General features: G+C 38.5%; 1 pseudogene; it reads right to left on the bottom strand.

Moving 5' to 3' along the window:
* Positions 1–2,007: 2,007 nt before the first annotated feature.
* LOC131894613 (vomeronasal type-1 receptor 4-like) lies at positions 2,008–3,013 on the bottom strand (annotated as a pseudogene).
* Positions 3,014–17,732: the final 14,719 nt, after the last annotated feature.

Raw genomic sequence — 17,732 nt, 5'->3', positions numbered from 1 at the left:
GTCTGGATACATTGCCATGCTGCAGCCAGTGTCTGGGATGGTGTTAGTCTGTGTTGCAACCAAAGGATTTCCAGATGTCTGCACACTGGAACACCACATAAGATCATATTGGTGTCTAACAGCATCAACACTGCCTCCAGCCCATGGTGATATCTGGAACTGAAGTGCAGAACCATGGGCTCCATGGTTCTACTGAAGCTGGGGTCTGTGTTGATATCTTCAGCCTGTGCTACCACAAGGCCATGAGAGAGCTGGCCACAGTGGCCTGGGCAACAGAGAGCTGGTCCTACCCCACACAGGAAAGCTCAAGGGAGAGCTGCCTCCACACTGAGAACAAGCCCCTATCCTCCATGGCCCTGGAAGCAATTTTCTCCCCTTGCCAGATGCTACAACAAGAGAACTGTCCCCATACATGATAGCGCTGGCCCTACCCCATACTATGTGCATAGGAGATCTGACCCAGACAGTGTGGGTATGGAAGAACTGACCTCAAACCACATCTGACAGGTTGGTCCCAGTGTAGGCCCATGCTGACTAACAAAGCTACCACCCAGCTCCATATCCAGGGCCTTGATTAGGTCCACCACAACATCTACTACATCTATGACCTGCTGGGGTGAGTGAAGGGACCAGTCCTGCAGATCCATAGCCGCAGGATCTCCATGTTTAGGGACAACAGCGGGATATCCTAGAGAAGTTTTGGTGATGGTACAATATTGATGGTAAACCAGAATCCAGAGGCCTTGAACCAGCCCAACAACACATTGAAATGAACATTTACACATACAGCCATTTGAGTAAATGGTATACTGTATGATACAATACAACCCCCAAGGCTGATAAAAGAATATGTGGTGAAGAGGCAAGACAAACAGGAAAGCAAAGAGTTCTGTATGTTTGTTTATTTGTTTGTTTGTTTGTTTGTTTGTTTGGGGGGAGGAGGCTACAAAGTGGGATGGCAGACCTGGAAAGAATCAGATATGAGTGGGATTAGGGTACATGATGTGAAATTCCCAAAGAATTAATAACAAAAATTATTTAAAAAGAAAAAAAGAATCTGAGATCTAATTTATTTACTTAGTCTTAATAAATGCTACTTAAGATTTCTGCACATAAAGTAAGCTTACACAGTTTAGAACATTACGGTGCATTCACCCCTGCTTTGCTCCTATAAGTACCAGCTGAAAACTCAAAACCCTAGAGTGTACCTTAAAAAGACAAGTGGCTTCCATCACAAAATTTAATATTCTTATCAATTCATTGAGATTTTCATGCAAAGTATTTTGATCATATTCATCATCTCTCACTAAAATTATCGCAGATCCATCCCTACCTACCTACTCACCCGCCAAATTTGAAATTACTTTATTTGTAAACCTATCATATAAGATTTGTGTTTGCCAAAGTACTATTGAGTGTAGGACCTATCCCTGAATGTGCTCAACCTACAAGAGAGCAACACCGTTAAAGCAATCTGATCCTCTCCTTCTCCTTACAATTATCAAATGCCAATTCCACTTCTTGTAGTGTTGGGGCTTAATGTCTACCTCCACCCTTCCAACACTGCAAAATACTTGAGTCATAAAATATGGAATCCAGCAGACACTGACTTGGACATTTCATGTCTACTGATTAGCTTTACTACTGCTACAAGGTGCTATGCTCTCTACTGGAGAAAACCAAAAATCAATATCACCCAGCAATGATCTATGAGAGTTACAAAAAGGACTCACCTGGAAAGATAGGCTCACTTCTACAACAGTGGAAGAAATATGACAGAAGTAAACAACCACATTATGGTAGGATATAAGGCCATTCAGTGAAGAGTCCATAACTACAATGGTTAATGTAGCTGAGAACATGTGGCTAGCCTGGCCGTAGGCAATAATGAAGAATATACTACCATTATTCTGGGAAATGATCTTACTGCTAAAATAATACATATCATAAATTTTTAGATATACAACATTACAATGATACAATTTACATAATTATGATAAGATTATTTCATTTTATATTCCTTATCCAGAAAAAGCAAAATCTGGAAATAATGGAATCATGACTCATCACATAGGGGCTTAAAGTAGGAAAAGACATAGAAATGATGGCTGTGATATTTATTAGCCACCAGTTGTGATTCTGAGAAATAACAATGTAACCTTGTAAAATGGAGGAAATGGTATAAAAAGTGAGAAAGGTGCAAACCAAGACCAGGATGGTCTGTGTGGCTCTGGATTCAGGAGAGGTTCTGGGGGAGGCATGAGTGCTGAGGATGTGTTGAACCCTCTTCTTGTGTCCACAAAGTATGACAATTATGGAGATGCTGGAACATACAATGAGCATAGAAAATATGACTTCAGGGAATACCCAAAATGCCGTATACAATGAATCTACTATTTTGCTACTTAGAGAGAAGCAGAATTCAGAATCTGTCTTTTGTGTCTTATTTTTGCTATTCCTTTTGGTAGACATGGACACGGGAAAAAATGTATTTACTACCATGTACAGGATCCAGAAGAGGAAAATGGAGAGGCGAATACATTTTTGTACTTTGATTTTAAGATCTTTACAATAGGAGTCACAAGGACTGATAGTGATGGCCTGGAAGATACTCAAGAGGCAGGTGGTACTGATGGACATGCTCCTGCCAAGTCTGAGAGCATATAAAATAAGTTGGCATCCAACATCATTGAAGAACCATTTCCACCCAAAAGCTCTCATTACCTGGGGCACTCCTGTAGAGAGAATGATTAAGGAGTTGCCTGTGAAGACATGTGTAAGAATTAAGTCTACAGTCTTTAATGTGTGTTTATTGTAGTAAATGAGTAGATAGTAGAAAAGAAAAGATACATTTCCCAGTATTCCCATTGCACTCTGAAGTGAAAGCACTATTTTTATTGCCAAGTTCCTGGAGTCCATTCTGTCATTGGCAATTTTACTTTTAAATTATGACTACAATTATGTCTCTGAGACAAATCATGCAAATCAAGCAATACTTGACATTTTTTGACATATTATGCCTGTGCAGAACAAACACTTGAGTTCAAGATTGCAAAAGTAGAGAATATAACTTTACAAGACTGTCTCAAAACAAATACTTTACCATCAGTAACAACTTTCAGTGAAGTTGTTGAAGTCTGTAACTGCTCATATTTATGGAGAGAATTTCTAATACATCTCTATGTTTCTTAAAATCTTCAGCATTAAAAATAAGAGCATATTTCAAAGAAGGAGCAATCCCCAGTTGAGTTCAAGTGGAAAGAATGTTCACTTGTACATTCCAGAATAAATTGTTCTTTATACATCATATTGTCAGAAAAGAGACAAATTTGCAATTTCAGAGGGAAAAACTTCCATGATGTCCACATCCAAAATTAAAGCTTAAGAATACTCTAACTGTCATCATAGAGCCTTTCTCCAGTGACTGATGGAGGCAGATTCAGAGATCCACGGCCAGGTGCCAGGCTGAGCTCCGGGAATCCAATCAATGAGAGAGAGGAGAGATTCTGCAGGCAGGGGACATCGAGATCATCATGGGAGGACATGTAGAGATGACTGGCTATACTAGTGGAAGCCCGTGAACTGTAGACTAGTGGCTGTGGTGCCCCCTGGGTCTGGACTAGGCCCTCTGGATATGAAAGATGGTTGTTTGGCTCGAACTGTTTGGGGGCACCCAGGCAGGGGGACTGGGATCCATCCTTGGTGCATGGGCAGGCTTTTGGGAATCTGGTGCCTGTGGTGTGACACCTTGCACAGCCTTGGTGCAGTGGGGTGTGGTGGTGTTGTGTTCCCCAAAATATCGTGCACCCTAATAAATTTATCTGGGGTCAGAGAACAGAACAGTCACTAGATATAGAAGCCAGAAAATGGTGGCACACACGCCTTTAACCCTAGCATTCCAGAGGCAGAGATCTCTCTAAATCTCTGTTAGTTCAAAGCCACACTGGAAGCAGCTAGGCGTGGTAACAAGAGCCTTTAATCCCAGGAAGTGATGGCAGGAAGCAGAAAGGTGTTTAAGGAGTGAGGATGAGGAACTAGTCCTGGTTAAGCTTTCAGGCTTTTGAGCAACAGTTCAGCTGAGATTCATTCCGGATGAGGATACATAGGTTTCTAGTCTGAGGAAACAGGATCAGCTGAGGAATTGGCAAGGTGAGGTAGCTGTGGCTTGTTCTGCTTTTCTGATTTTTCAGCATTGAACCCAATACCTGGCCCTGGGTTTGTTTTTATTAATAAGAACTTTTAAGATTTGTGCTACAGTGGGGAGGGGCTTGGACCTGCCTAGGCTCGGTGTGCTGGACTCTGCTGACTCCCCATGGGAGACCTTGATTTGGGGGATGTGAGGATGTGGGGTGGCTTCGGAAGGAGGGCTGGAGGGTGTGAGGAGGGAGGAGGGGGGATCTGTAAGTGGTATGTAGAGTGAGTAGAAAATTTCTTAATAAAGAAAAATGAAAAGAAAAAAAACAAAATTAAAACTTAAACAATGTACATTTCATGTTAAAATGTGAATATTTCTATATTCTCATATGAGAAAAATGTTTATAACATAAAACACTCTAATCATGAGGTTCAAATGATGAGCTAGATGACATCAAATTAAGAGACACAGCACATCAAATTACTCACACATAAACATGATTATTCATTATGTGCTAGGGTGGAGAAGAGAGAAAAAAGGATATGTATTATGTTTGGATAACTCATACGAAATGTACAACCAACCACATTCCCCTGTGGAATCAACAGGGGAAAGATGTTCAGTATTCTAATTAGATCCACTACTGGATGTATTACGGCAGTAACAGAAATACAAAGTAAAACTAGCATGAAACACCAGCTCTTGGTAAGAATATGGATAAGTTAGCTATGTGACACACTGTCAATAGCATTCCCATTGGCTCATATGTCTTAATGGAGTAGATGTACACCTGCTTGTTCACAATTTCACTCCTGTGGGAATGTCTTCCAAGATAAATTTTAAAATACATGTGCAAGAAATGGCTTTGAACCAAGGTCCTCCCAATGCATTCTTTAAGAGTACACTGCCTCCATTAAACATGGTGGCATATTTGTTTAATCCTTGCACCCAGGAGTTGGAGACAGGCAGGACACTGTGAGTTCAAGGTCAGCCTAGTCTACAAAGTGAATTCCAGGACAGCCAGAACTGCATACTTAGACCCTGAATCCAAACAAATAAAGAAAAGGGAATATACTGCCTCGGCTGATATTCACAGTGCTATCTTCTATAGCAGTATAAATAAATAAGAAATACATTAACAAAGACCAAATATATAATAATTATAAGAGTTCACATGACACCACTTTAAGTAAATCTCAAAGACAGTCAGCAGGGATCCAGTCTCTTACAGGTTAACACAGATATGAACACATGTCCCCACAGTCCTATCCTACCAAGAACCCAACAGGATTCTATGATTGATGTAATGACTTAGAAGTATGAAAAATACAGGTGTCACTGTGTTATTTCTATTTCATAAAGTGTAAAAGTTAAGAATGGGTTTCACGATTCCTTGACCTGTGCGTTCCTGGGACTACCATGTTCAGCACAATTTAGTTTCTTGATGTATGTGTGACACACTAAGTTGATTTTCATTTGTAAATTTCAGTGTCCTGGGCATTCTATTTATTTCTTTTGTAGAAAAAAGAAATCTAATAACTTTCACAAAAACATAAAGTGAGTTTGTTGTAAGGGTTACTTGATTATGATTGATATGAAGTGTCTTCTCTATAAGATGAAAGTTATAGAGCTATAGGTCCAAGCCAAACCACTCAACAATATTAATGTGATGAATATTGTGACATCATCTTGATACACATTAAAAATGATCTTGAATCTTTGTTGTATTATATGATATTTTAGATACAAAAATCATACAAAGGGGGGCATTTTGAGAATATACAGAGCCCTACAGAGAACAGTTTCAAAAAACAGTACACTGGGCAAAATATTCAGTTACCCACCTGGAGGACTGAGTTTACTTAGGTGCTGGACATACTGGCTAAGGATGGTGTTTTAACATGGCAGATCTGTCAGGAGAGAAAAGAAATATCCAAAGTCACAGAAAATTCTCTATACTGAGATTCCAAGGCCTTAAATTTCCAATTCCTGTAGGTACCCTACTAGTTTCCAGTGGGTGCTGTTTGTCTTCAGAGCCACAAAAATTTTCAGGTTTTCACAGTGTGGTCACATTTATTAGATCAACTGGTGGGCAGAGAGCTCAGGTGGTACATTTATTATATCAATTTTTCTCATAAAGAAGTAATTATTGATTGAGTCGTCCTGGAGTGATACAGAGAACTGCAAACATAGGTGGCAATCTATGAATCACTGTTACAATACTGTTCATCTGGCACCTCCTGTGACTTGCACAGAGGTTTGAGGTGGACAATACAGTTCCCCTCATTGCCAAGACAAAACCTGAGGAAAATATTTATAGATGATTGCCTAAAGCAAAACAGTCATTTTGAGCACTTTGAGCATTTCGAACACTTTAAGAATGAGAACATGGCCTGGCTGCTTCCACAGACAGTCGCTTAATATTTTACTCAACAGCAATATATCAGTCAGATTTTTAAATATTATATTGCTATAAAATTTTATTTCTATTCTATCCTAAGTTGGCATCATACAAAAATTTAATTTATTCCTACAGAAACTGCCTGGGTCCAAGTTGGATTTGATGAATGCAAGAGATACCTAATATTTGTTGTAACAGCAAATAGGTTTTTATGATTGCTGATCTTAAAACATAAGAATATGTCTCAAACAAAGAATTGAACAGAATTGCTTTTATGAGCTTTGTTCAAGACTCATAATCATCTATGAAATATGAAAACTAACATATAAAAGTAACATAGAAATTAATTTATTACAATGGTGGGCAGAGAACTCAGGTGGTAAACTGCTTATGGTGTAGGTAAAAGACCTGTGTTCAATCTCCAGATCTCACATAAAACATAACTGATGTGTTGTAGTACACTTGTAATCTAAGCTCCAAAGAAGCATAGATGGGAAACTGCCTGGGGATCACTGATTAGCCAGGTTAGCTTATTTAGAGAGTTCCAGGCAATAGCAAGAACCTGTTTCAAGAAGAAACAAGATTAAATTACCTAAAGAAGTCCAGCAGCACACCCAAGTGATAATTCTCCTGAACTCACAGTGCACATGCACACACACAGAGAAAAGAACATTAAATTCTTGCTGATTTCAAATGAAATATTATATTTGATAATCTTTAAGTTTATCAAACTGGTAGTAAGAAATCCAGTTTTTGAATTGCATTTAACTACAAAATATATGTAGATAGAATACAAGAATATAAAATACATATGTTGTAACTTTAAACACACAAGAAAATATAAGCTGTGGAGACATTCCCATGGTAAACTTTCTGCCCACTTTGTCCAAAGTATGGGTTCAAACAACTTCAGCTATCAAAATTAGAAATTTAATCTCAAATTGACATACTATTCTAGTATCACTAAACCATAAGAAATGGGAGAATATGCATTTGTTCCAGATGAGTATCTTTCAAGATTAACAATTACAATGTCACCTCCCTTCAGCACCAGGTTCCCAAGTTCAAGAAGTTAAGCAGTCTCAGTGGTCATCAGCACTGAGTCCCAGGACAGACTCAGATCCTGTGGCAGTCATAAGTGTAGTGCTGCCTAGAAATGTGTTTCCCTCAGATGCAGGTCCAGATTCCAGCTCCTCCCCGGGATGAGATGACTTTGATAATCTTTATCATACACTTTAAGCTTTTATACTAGCATCTGTTTGTCATCTTGAGAATTTACCATCAGGTTCATGTAAAAATCAGGAGTTGGAAATGGGAAAAGCATAATCACTGCCCTCCTTCATCATCTTTGAAATCAGATTCATTATCACTGGGATAATTCATCAATAGTCTGACAGTTATTTAGTTACATTGTTTTTACAGGTAGGGGATTAGCACAAAGGAAGGGAAGCTTTTGCCTCAGTAATTCTGTTTATAGTCCAGAAAGCCTCCCTCTTACTTTGTTCAAATTTGAACTGTTCTATTTCTACCCCGAATACTATTTGCAGACATGAGTGCTTACCAGACATGTCTTCAATGCTTGTTCTGCCTGCCGGACTGAAGCACACAAATACTTGATGCATTCCCTCTGCAAACCATCAGTTCATGATGCAGCTCCTGATATAACAGTCAGCTCTGTGGAAGTAGGAGGCAGTTCACCTCTGAGATAAAGGATCATAGCTCTATGACCTCATCTTTCTTCAGAACTACAAACTTCTCACCTGTAGTTGCAATGATTGCCCTAGCTTTGGGAGTCAAGGACTGTGCTGAAACATTTATTTTTCCATTTGATAATTAATGCCAATGAATGTCCTGTTTCCCAAAGGGAAAAAGTCTTTGGGGAGGCTGTTATGTTTTCATGATCCCTGAAGGCTGAGCGAGTGGGACTGTTCCAGGAACATCAAGCTCTCATCATGTGTTATGTCTCCATAGACTTGTTTTCACTGGGTTCTTTTATACAAAGATAAGTCACTTAGTAGTTTTCAGTTCTCTGTGCTGACCCACTTCCAACACTCAGCAAGGCAGAATCACTTAGGAATTTGGGGATATCTCATGAAGTATCAGTAATAGAAAAACAGCATCATGATTTGCACTAGAAATCACTGCAATCTTGGTACAACAAGATACAAATTAACTAGAAAATATGGTATGGAATATGCCAGTGAAAGTTATAAATACCATCTGGCTTTGATAGGAATTCTGATCAGAGACATATCCTAGAATAAATTACATATATAACATTGTTCACAAATGAAGGCACCTATGTCCATTAAATTGACATAACCAACAGCTATCATTTGAATCTACAAGCCATCAGTGGAAACTGGAAAAATCTAGGACTTTCCCACGTTATTCAAGATTTTATTTTCATTTAATAAATGCTGGTAATCGTGTTTCACTTTCCTCTAACCCTTCAACTACCCTCTCACCTGCCCTCCATCGTGGATCCACCCCCGTTCTGTCTCTGATTAAAGAAAACAAACGGGCTTTAAGGGATAATTATAATATAATAACATGATAATGTAATATAACATATACTTAATATAATAAAACAAAAATAACACCTCAGAATACAACAACACAGAAGGAAAAGTACTCAAGAAAAGGACAAGAAAGAGATAGAGGCTGAGATCCACTTGTTCTCGTATAAACACAAAACTGGAAGCCATAGTGTAAACTCAAAGATCATGTAGCATAAAAAGACAAGAAAAATTAACATTAAAGAAAAAGTTGAAATATCATGAAATTAAAAATGAAAGGTAGAAAAGAACCCGAGAAGATATTACATGACAAGGAAACTTCAAAGGTTGACTTCATTTTCTGTTGCACCTCTCCTGTTGCACATGCGGCCTAACCTCAAGAGTAGTTTGTTTCCCAGTGTATCACCATTAGAGGAAAACTAAATTTTAATTTGCAAGTGGTAGTCAATTGGAGATAGGTACTGAGATAACAATAGGAGGCTGTGTCCACTTCTTCCTTCAGGTCGAGGTCTTCATCTGGTCCAGAAACAGGCCTGTGTGTACTGTAATAGACTGTTTTCATGGATATCTGTGCTAGTGTGATGAGAAGGCCTTATTTCCGATTGCAACGTACTCCTCTGGGTATTATACTCTTTCTGCCTAGTTTTAGGAAGGGTTCTCTGACCCCTGAGGACATCCTGTTTCAGGATGAGTGTTCCAAAGTTTCTCATTCTCTGAATTTTGTCTGTTGTATATCTGGATTTACTATCATCTTATTTAAAAGGAATTTTCTCTGATGATGGCCTTGTCCTCTGAATACAGCAGAATGTCATTAGGAGTCATTTTATTGCTCCATTCCTTTAGTAAAACAATATTATTGGTTTCCCCCTAGGCATGAGTTTAGTTCTAGTCTCGGGTCCTTGGTCACCAAATCAGTGTTGTGTATGGATTCTATCTCATGGAGTAGGCCTTGACTCAATTCAGATACTTGCTAGTTACTCCCACAAGCTTTGTGCTGCCATTGCACTAGCATGACTTGAAGGTTGGACACCATTGTATATAGAAGGTTTTATAGCAGGCCTAGTATTTACTTTTATACTTTGGTAGCATGCAGACCACCATCCTACACCAAGAACACTAACTCTTATGGGTGAAGGTTCTAGATATGAACAAGTTTGACGTCTCCATGACCAATGAGTTGTGTATGTGATGTCTTCAGCAATAGGGCCTCTGACAGTTTGTGGAGAACAATCTATAGCCAAGGAAACAGCTTGGTTTGTTGGGGATTCCTGTGACAACCATTTAGCTACAACTCAATTAGATGTAACACATTCTAAGCATTGGAAGCTTCATTTGGTGACATGAGATGTCCAGTTGGAGTTACGTCTCCATTGCTATGTGGTGATTTCATTTAATGACCTTCATAAATGTATATAACTTAGGAAGATTTTACTACATTAAGTTTCCATACTACCTCCCAAATGGCCCTGAATATTAGTTGTCTCACCCTGTATTTCCTCCCTTGTCCCTGGATTCTCTCCCTCTCACCATTTGCTCCTCAGATTCAAGTCCCCTCTATTACTTTTTCATTCATGGCTGTTTTAAGTTCCTTTCACAGAGAAATTTCTCTGTCCACCCTAAGTCACTTTCTCTCTACTTATCTTCTGTGGTTCTATGTATTGTTGCTTGGTTATCGTTGACCTAAGAGGTAATATCCATGTATAAGCAAAATGCATACTATATTTTATGGTCTGTATCAGGGCTACCTCACTGAGGAGTTTTGTTTTGTTTTGTTTTGTTTTGTTTTGTTTTGTTTTGTTTTGTTTTTTCATTTCACATACCATCCATTTTCCTTAGAACTTCATGATTTTATTTGATAACATATGATAATATTGCCTTGCATAAATATGCAGCATTTTCTTCTTCTGTTGAAATACATCTAAGTTCTTCCCAGGTTCTGGCTAATGTGAATAGAGCAGCAATGAACATGGGTGAGCAAGTCTCTTTGTAGTATGATGAAGAATCATTTGGATATATGCTGAAGATGGTATAGCTGGATTTTGAGGTATATCAATTCCCATCTTCCTCAGTAACCAATCACACTGATTTCCATAGTGGCTGTAATGTTTACACTTTTACCAACAATGATTCAGTGTTCTCTTTACTCCATATCATTGGCATCATAATCTGTCATTCATTTTATTAATCTTAGCAATTCTGGCAGGTTAAGATGAAATTTCAAAGTGGTTTTGATTTTCATTTCCCTGATGGCTAAATTTTACTGAACATTCCTTTAAGTGTTCTGAATTCATTGAAGTTCCTCTATTGAGAATTCTGTTTATATCTCTACCCCATCATTAAAATTGATTGTTTCTTGATATCCTATTTTTAAGTTTTTTTAATGTTTTGGATAGTACCCCTTTAGCAAAGGAATAATTGATATAAATAAATAAATAAATAAATAAATAAATAAATAAATAAATAAATAAATAAACAATTCCCTTTCTGTAGCCTGTCACTTTGTACAAATGATAATGTGATTTGAAATGAAGAAGCTCTTCAGCTTAATGTCATCCTATTTATTAATTGTTGATCTTAGTGCCTGTGCTAACAATATTTTATTCAGAAAGTCTTTTCCAGTGTGAATGCTTTTTAGGCTGTTCCCCAAGTTGTCTTTGATCAGGTTCAGTGTATCTGCTTAATGTTAAGATATTTGATTTCTTTGGTGTTGAGTATTGTGCAAGATGATGTGTGTGGATCTCTTTGGATATGAAGCTGAAAATTTTCCTTTCAGGACCAGTGAAGACTTGTATTAGAATTTTAATAGGATGGCATTTAATCTGTAGATTGATTTTGGTAGGATAGCCATTTTTTTCTTTTCTTTTTATTAAGAGATTTTCTATTAGTTTTATATATCAACCACAGATCCCCCTGTCCTCACTCCTCCCCCCAAACTTCCCCCCCAACCCACACCCTATTCCCACCTCCTCCAAAGCAAGATCTCCCCTGGGGAGTCAGTAGAGGCTGATACATTCAGTTGAGGCAGGTACAATCCCCTCCTCCCTGCACCAAGGCTGTGCAAAGTGTCTCAGCATAGACATTAGGTTCCAAAAAGCTAGCTCATGCACTAAGGACAGGTCCCGGTCTCACTGCTTGGAGCCCCCCTAAACAGTTCAAGCTAAACAACCAGAGGACCTAATCCAGTTACATGAGGGATCCTCAGCTATTGGTTCACAGTTCATGTGTTTCCACTAGTTTGGCTAGTTGTCTCTGTACATTTTCCAATCATGGTCTCAATATCTCTTGCTCATATGATCCCTCCTCTCTCTCGTTGATTGAACTCCTGGAGCTCACCTGGGGCTTGGCCATGGATCTCTGCATCTGCTTCCATCAGTCACTGGATGAGGGTTCTATCATGGCAGTTGGGGTGTTCAGGTATAGGATGGCCATTTTTATTATACTAACCCTATCAATCCTTGAGCATGAAAGATTTTTCATCTTCTGGTGTCATCTTTAAATTCTTTAATGTCTGCAAATAAAGATAATTTGATCTCTTCCCTTTCAAATTTATATCAGCTTGATCTCCATCAGTTGTCTTATTGCCCTAGGTAAAACTACAAGTACTATATTGAATAGATATGGAGAGAGTGTACAATCTTGCCTTTTTTTTTTCATTTTAGTGGAATTGCTTTAAGTTTCTGTGGTGATATTTTGTCTGTGCTCTAACAAACAAAGCTTGCCAGGCAATCAGAGTGCCATGCTAATCACAAGAGGCCAGGCAGTGGTGGGACACACCTTTAATCCCAGCACTTAGGATCTCATGCCTTTGATTCCAGTTCTTGGGAGGCACATAACTTTAACTATAGCACTTTGGAGGAAGAAACGGGAAGTGGTATGGCTGGGCAGAGAGAGGAAGTGATAAGATGAGGTGGAGACAAAATCTAGGCCCTTTCAGTCTGTGGATTCTTAGAGATGAAAAGTCTTTCTAGTGCTTCTCTGCTTCTCTGATCTCTCAGCTTTCATATTGATATTTGACCCTGGGTTTTTATTATTAAGACTAATTAGAGTTCACACTACATCTGGTGTCCAAATGTTGGGCACAAATTCATGAAAAGCTGCTTGCCTAAGGCTGACGCCAAGACTCAATAGCAGCTGCCAAGACCATTGGGCATCTTTCCTGTGGCTGCGTCTTTCCAGAAGGAGATTTCTTATTGAAAGGGCCACTTTCCATTCACTGTTTTTCACCCTAGAGACCATTGTTATTCTGTCAGATTTGGAATGGTTTAAAATTTATCCTCAAGGAGTCTTTGTAATTATATAGGACAGATCTGTTTTATCTTATCCTTATGTGTTATTTGTCTTGTACCTTTACAGAAAGTGTTTTACCTGAAGTACAACTTACTGCTCTCCGTGGTTTTGGAGAATGGTGCAGTTGGGAAAACTTCAGTGGATGAAAACTTACAAAAGTTAAACATGCCATGAATTCTGCTGGACTTTCTGAATGTAGAACTTCCCAGGACTGAACCCTAAACTTCTGGTCCTGTCCACACACTTGTTGTTGTTGTTCTCATGGGTTAATAAATAAGCTGCTTTGGCCTATGGCAAGGCAGCTTAAAGGCAGGTAGGAAATCGAGGAGAAAGACAGGAAAGAAAAAGGTGGAGAGAGGGAGATGCCAGACTGCCATCCCAGGAGCAGCATGTAATGGGACACAGGTAAAGCCATGGAACACGTGGTGATATATAGATTAATATTTATGGGTTGAATTGAACTGTACGAGCTAGCTAGCAAGAGGCCTGCCATAATCCATACAGTTGATAATTAATACTCTGAGTGATTATTTTATAAGCAGCTGTGGAACTGTGGAGCTTGGTGGGACAGACAAAGATGGAATGGTGGGGACCCAGCAGGACCTGAGAAACCTCCAGCTACATTTGGCTGCCCAGAGTGTTGGCTTGAGTTTCCACCTAAAGCCAGAGAGAACTTAATAAGAGATTTGAAAATGGAGCCAAATACAACTTCCTACTTCATGTCTCAAGGGGGCCGCTGCACAGAAGATGCCATGGTACAGAGACATCACAGCATGGCGGATTCCCACATCAGTACACAGAGTTGTCTTCAAGCTGAGCAGCTCACTGCATGGCGAGTTTAGCTTTTACTCATACAGACTAAAAGGGTTTATGGGCCAGCTGCATACTACCTGAAGGCAGCACGAACCCCAGAGCTGGCAGGTAAATGTGACTCTCCTGGGTACCTTCATCATGTTGACAAGCTGAAGTGGACAGAGTCAGTAACCAGGGTTGCCACTTCAGTCCTAACCATGCTGCAGTTTAAAGCAATGATCAAAAAAGGATTATATATTCACAACAAGACAGATTCAGATGGAATAAAACTCTAACAGTTTACAGTGTGTATAAGAATGTATGTAAGCTTGGGAAAGAGAGGAAAATGAATATAGACAGCTATATAAAGAAATAGACAGTTTAAAAAAAAGTTTAAAGAGACAGTAAAAGTAAAATATGAAAAAAAGCCATGTAAAGATGGAAATTACACAAAGAATCTGGATTATGTTGTCTTTGGGATTTTTAACTGCAGAATGACATTTTATTGTAAAGGCTTCTCAGTTAAACCTATATGTATATTTTAAAGGTATCTTGACTTCAAAATTTGTGTTTAAAGATATATTACTTTGGAAAAGAGGTTCTGCTTTTGTTTCCACAGAAGGACACAGGGAGATGCAACTGAGAAACTCTAGACCTATAGGCTGAAGATGGATGTCCCAACATTGCAGAGTAAGTTTGGATGACTGTCCAGGCAGCCAGATGTCTCTGTCATTCTAGAATTTTGGAAGTTGCTTACAATGGATTTACTTAGGTAATATTATATCCTTCTGGGGTCTTTGATGAAGTTGAAGACTATATAGTTATAATTTCCCTTGGTCATGATAAAAGATAAATTATATATGAAACTTTTGACTCACAAATATAGGATAGATGATGAAATATATTCTTTAATTTTGCCAAATACAAATAGACTAGATATTGTAACTGGAATTCTTGGTTGATAACTGTTTGATACATATAATTTTACTATATTAAAGCTGAAACTTTCCTTTTTGAATAAATAGAAATGGGAAAGTCCTGTGGTATGTCTTTCTGTATGTGAATATATGTCATTCCCATTGGTTAATAAATAAGATGATTTAGCCTATGACAAGGCAGCTTAGAGACAGGTGGTAAATCCAAGAAGAGAGAAAGGAAAGAGAAAGGCAGAGGGAGGGAGATGCCAGATAGCCATCCTAGGAGCAGCATGTAATGGGACAGAGATAAAACCATGGGACACATGGTGATACATAGATTAATAGTTATGGTTTGAATTAAACTATAAGAGTTAGATAGCAAGAGGCCTGCAATAGGCTATACAATTGATAATTAATATTAAGCCTCTGAGTGACTATTTTATGTGGCTGCAGGACCATGGGCTAGGCAGGACCAAGAAACACAGGACCATGAGGACCAGATGGGAACAGAGAAAACATCTTATCAACTCACATCATAAAATAACTAATGGCCCAAAAGTTTTGTCTGTAAAATAATTTAAGACAGATCAACCAAGGATGCCAACCAAAGCCAACTTAGTGAATCAAAGAGTTGTATTGGATGAGCACTTACTTACAGGAAGAAATAATGTTTCAAAGACAGATACATCACCAGAACCAATCTCATCAACTAGCTAGATATGTCACATTGAGAGAAACTAATGTTAGCATTCTGCTAAATGGAGATATTGCAGTGATTTCTAATGACTTAATGCTAAAAAAAAAAGTATGTCACAATCTCTCTTAATCTTTCTACATGACTTTTTGAAGTGCATGGCAATTAACCTAGGGTCTCCCACCAAGTGATGAATGTTCAAAGAATAAGAACTACAGAGTACTGAACCATAATTGGGACATACATATCAAATATGCCCACTTAGACTTAACAATTTTCTCTAAAGTGTGAGTGGAAAGATTATCAGAGAGAGGCTTTTGATGCCACCAAGGAAACAATGTTTTACAGATAAATGGCCATATGAATATGTGAAATATATCAAGTGACAGCTTAAGGAAGACATTACAAGCTCAAGCTTGAAGCAATTCCAAAGTAGACTGGGAAAAGTGGGCATGAATTTGCACATCTAGCTGAGGAGCTTCAGAATTTGATAGCTGTTGGGAGAGGGAGTGTAATTCCTCTTTACTGGTATGACCCCTGATAGGGGGACACCCAAGCAGGCCCCTCTACTGGCACACTTCTGTTCTTGCAATTTTAAATGCTAAAGATTTCTTCATTTATTCTACAATCCTATTGCTGTGTGGTGTTTTCCCCTCCCATTGAAATTGCTTTCCAAGAGTTAGCTCATTGGTATATCACGTGTCTACCAGGACAAGAAACTTTAACTCACAAAACATAAATATGTTCTTCTCAGAATCCTCCTTCATTGGCTTCATTCTTTAGCTTATTTTAATCAAGATATCTTTACTGTGATTAGCTGTAACCATAAATACAATATTCTTTTTCCAACTTATTTTAGTGAATTATTGAATCTCAGGGAGATCTGGGAACTGAGGGCAGCAAGATGAACAGAAGGGATCCTTCTTCAGAATCTAGCTCACTGAGTCTCTATTAGCTTCAACCTTTCAACATGGAAGTTTGTTTAGTGGCAGAGGGTGCACCTTAAATTTTTAGATTTTAAGTCTATTCACTAATTTCCAAACACTGAATATTCAAGACGCTTCCTACAAAGACCTGCCTACAAATTCTACTTCTTCCAGGCAGATTCTATCTTCCAAAATCTCTAGATCCTCCTTAAATGATTCCATCAGTTTGGAACCAAGTATTCAAACTCTGGATATGCGGGGAAATTTTATTTAAACCATACAAGTAATATCAACTGGGCTAAGATGAGTAAAATTAACAGTGAACACAAATGACCATAGTAAAATAAAGGGATTTGGGGAGGAGAGCAGCATGTTTGTACAGGTAACGTTTTGTCACTATAGTAAAATACCATGATGAAACTCACTTATAAAAGAAATGTTTCATTTGGGCTAATGGTTGCAGAGGGAGTGAGCATAAAGGAGGAAGAGGCATGGTCCAGATAGGAGGCCAAGAGATCACACTGGTATCCACACAGGAAGCAAAGAATGGAAATGAAAATGTGATAGTGTTATAAATTCTCACAACCTAACCCTAGTAAATACTCACTCCATAGAGGGCACACTACTGAAATGTTTCACACACTCCTTACAGATCACAGTCAACAAGAACCAAGTGTTCACATGCCTCAGCCCATACAACACATTTATCTGTCAAACCACTAGACTACTTTTCTTCTCCACAGGTCCATGGATGTTTTATAATACAAAATTCATTATGCACAACTTTACAGATGTTAACATAATTAAAAATCAAACATCTAATATTTCTTCTGATACTCAAGGCAATTTCTTAAGTCTGATCCCCCCTTTACAAGCAAAACTCATTAATGCTTCTAATACAGACTGGTAGAGAATATGCATTCCTGTGGTGGTATTTTACTTGTACTGAAATGTGATTTTAATTGTATGTTAATAAATAAAGTTGCCTGGGGGTCAGAGCTATTAGAGCCATAGCAAGTGCGTGGCGGCGGTGGCGCACGCCTTTAAGGACCTGGAGGGCA

This window comes from Peromyscus eremicus, chromosome 1 (assembly GCF_949786415.1).
Source record: "Peromyscus eremicus chromosome 1, PerEre_H2_v1, whole genome shotgun sequence".
Taxonomy (NCBI): domain Eukaryota; kingdom Metazoa; phylum Chordata; class Mammalia; order Rodentia; family Cricetidae; genus Peromyscus; species Peromyscus eremicus.
Note: the sequence above shows the minus strand (reverse complement) of the source record. Positions and strands in the feature narration are given on the sequence as shown.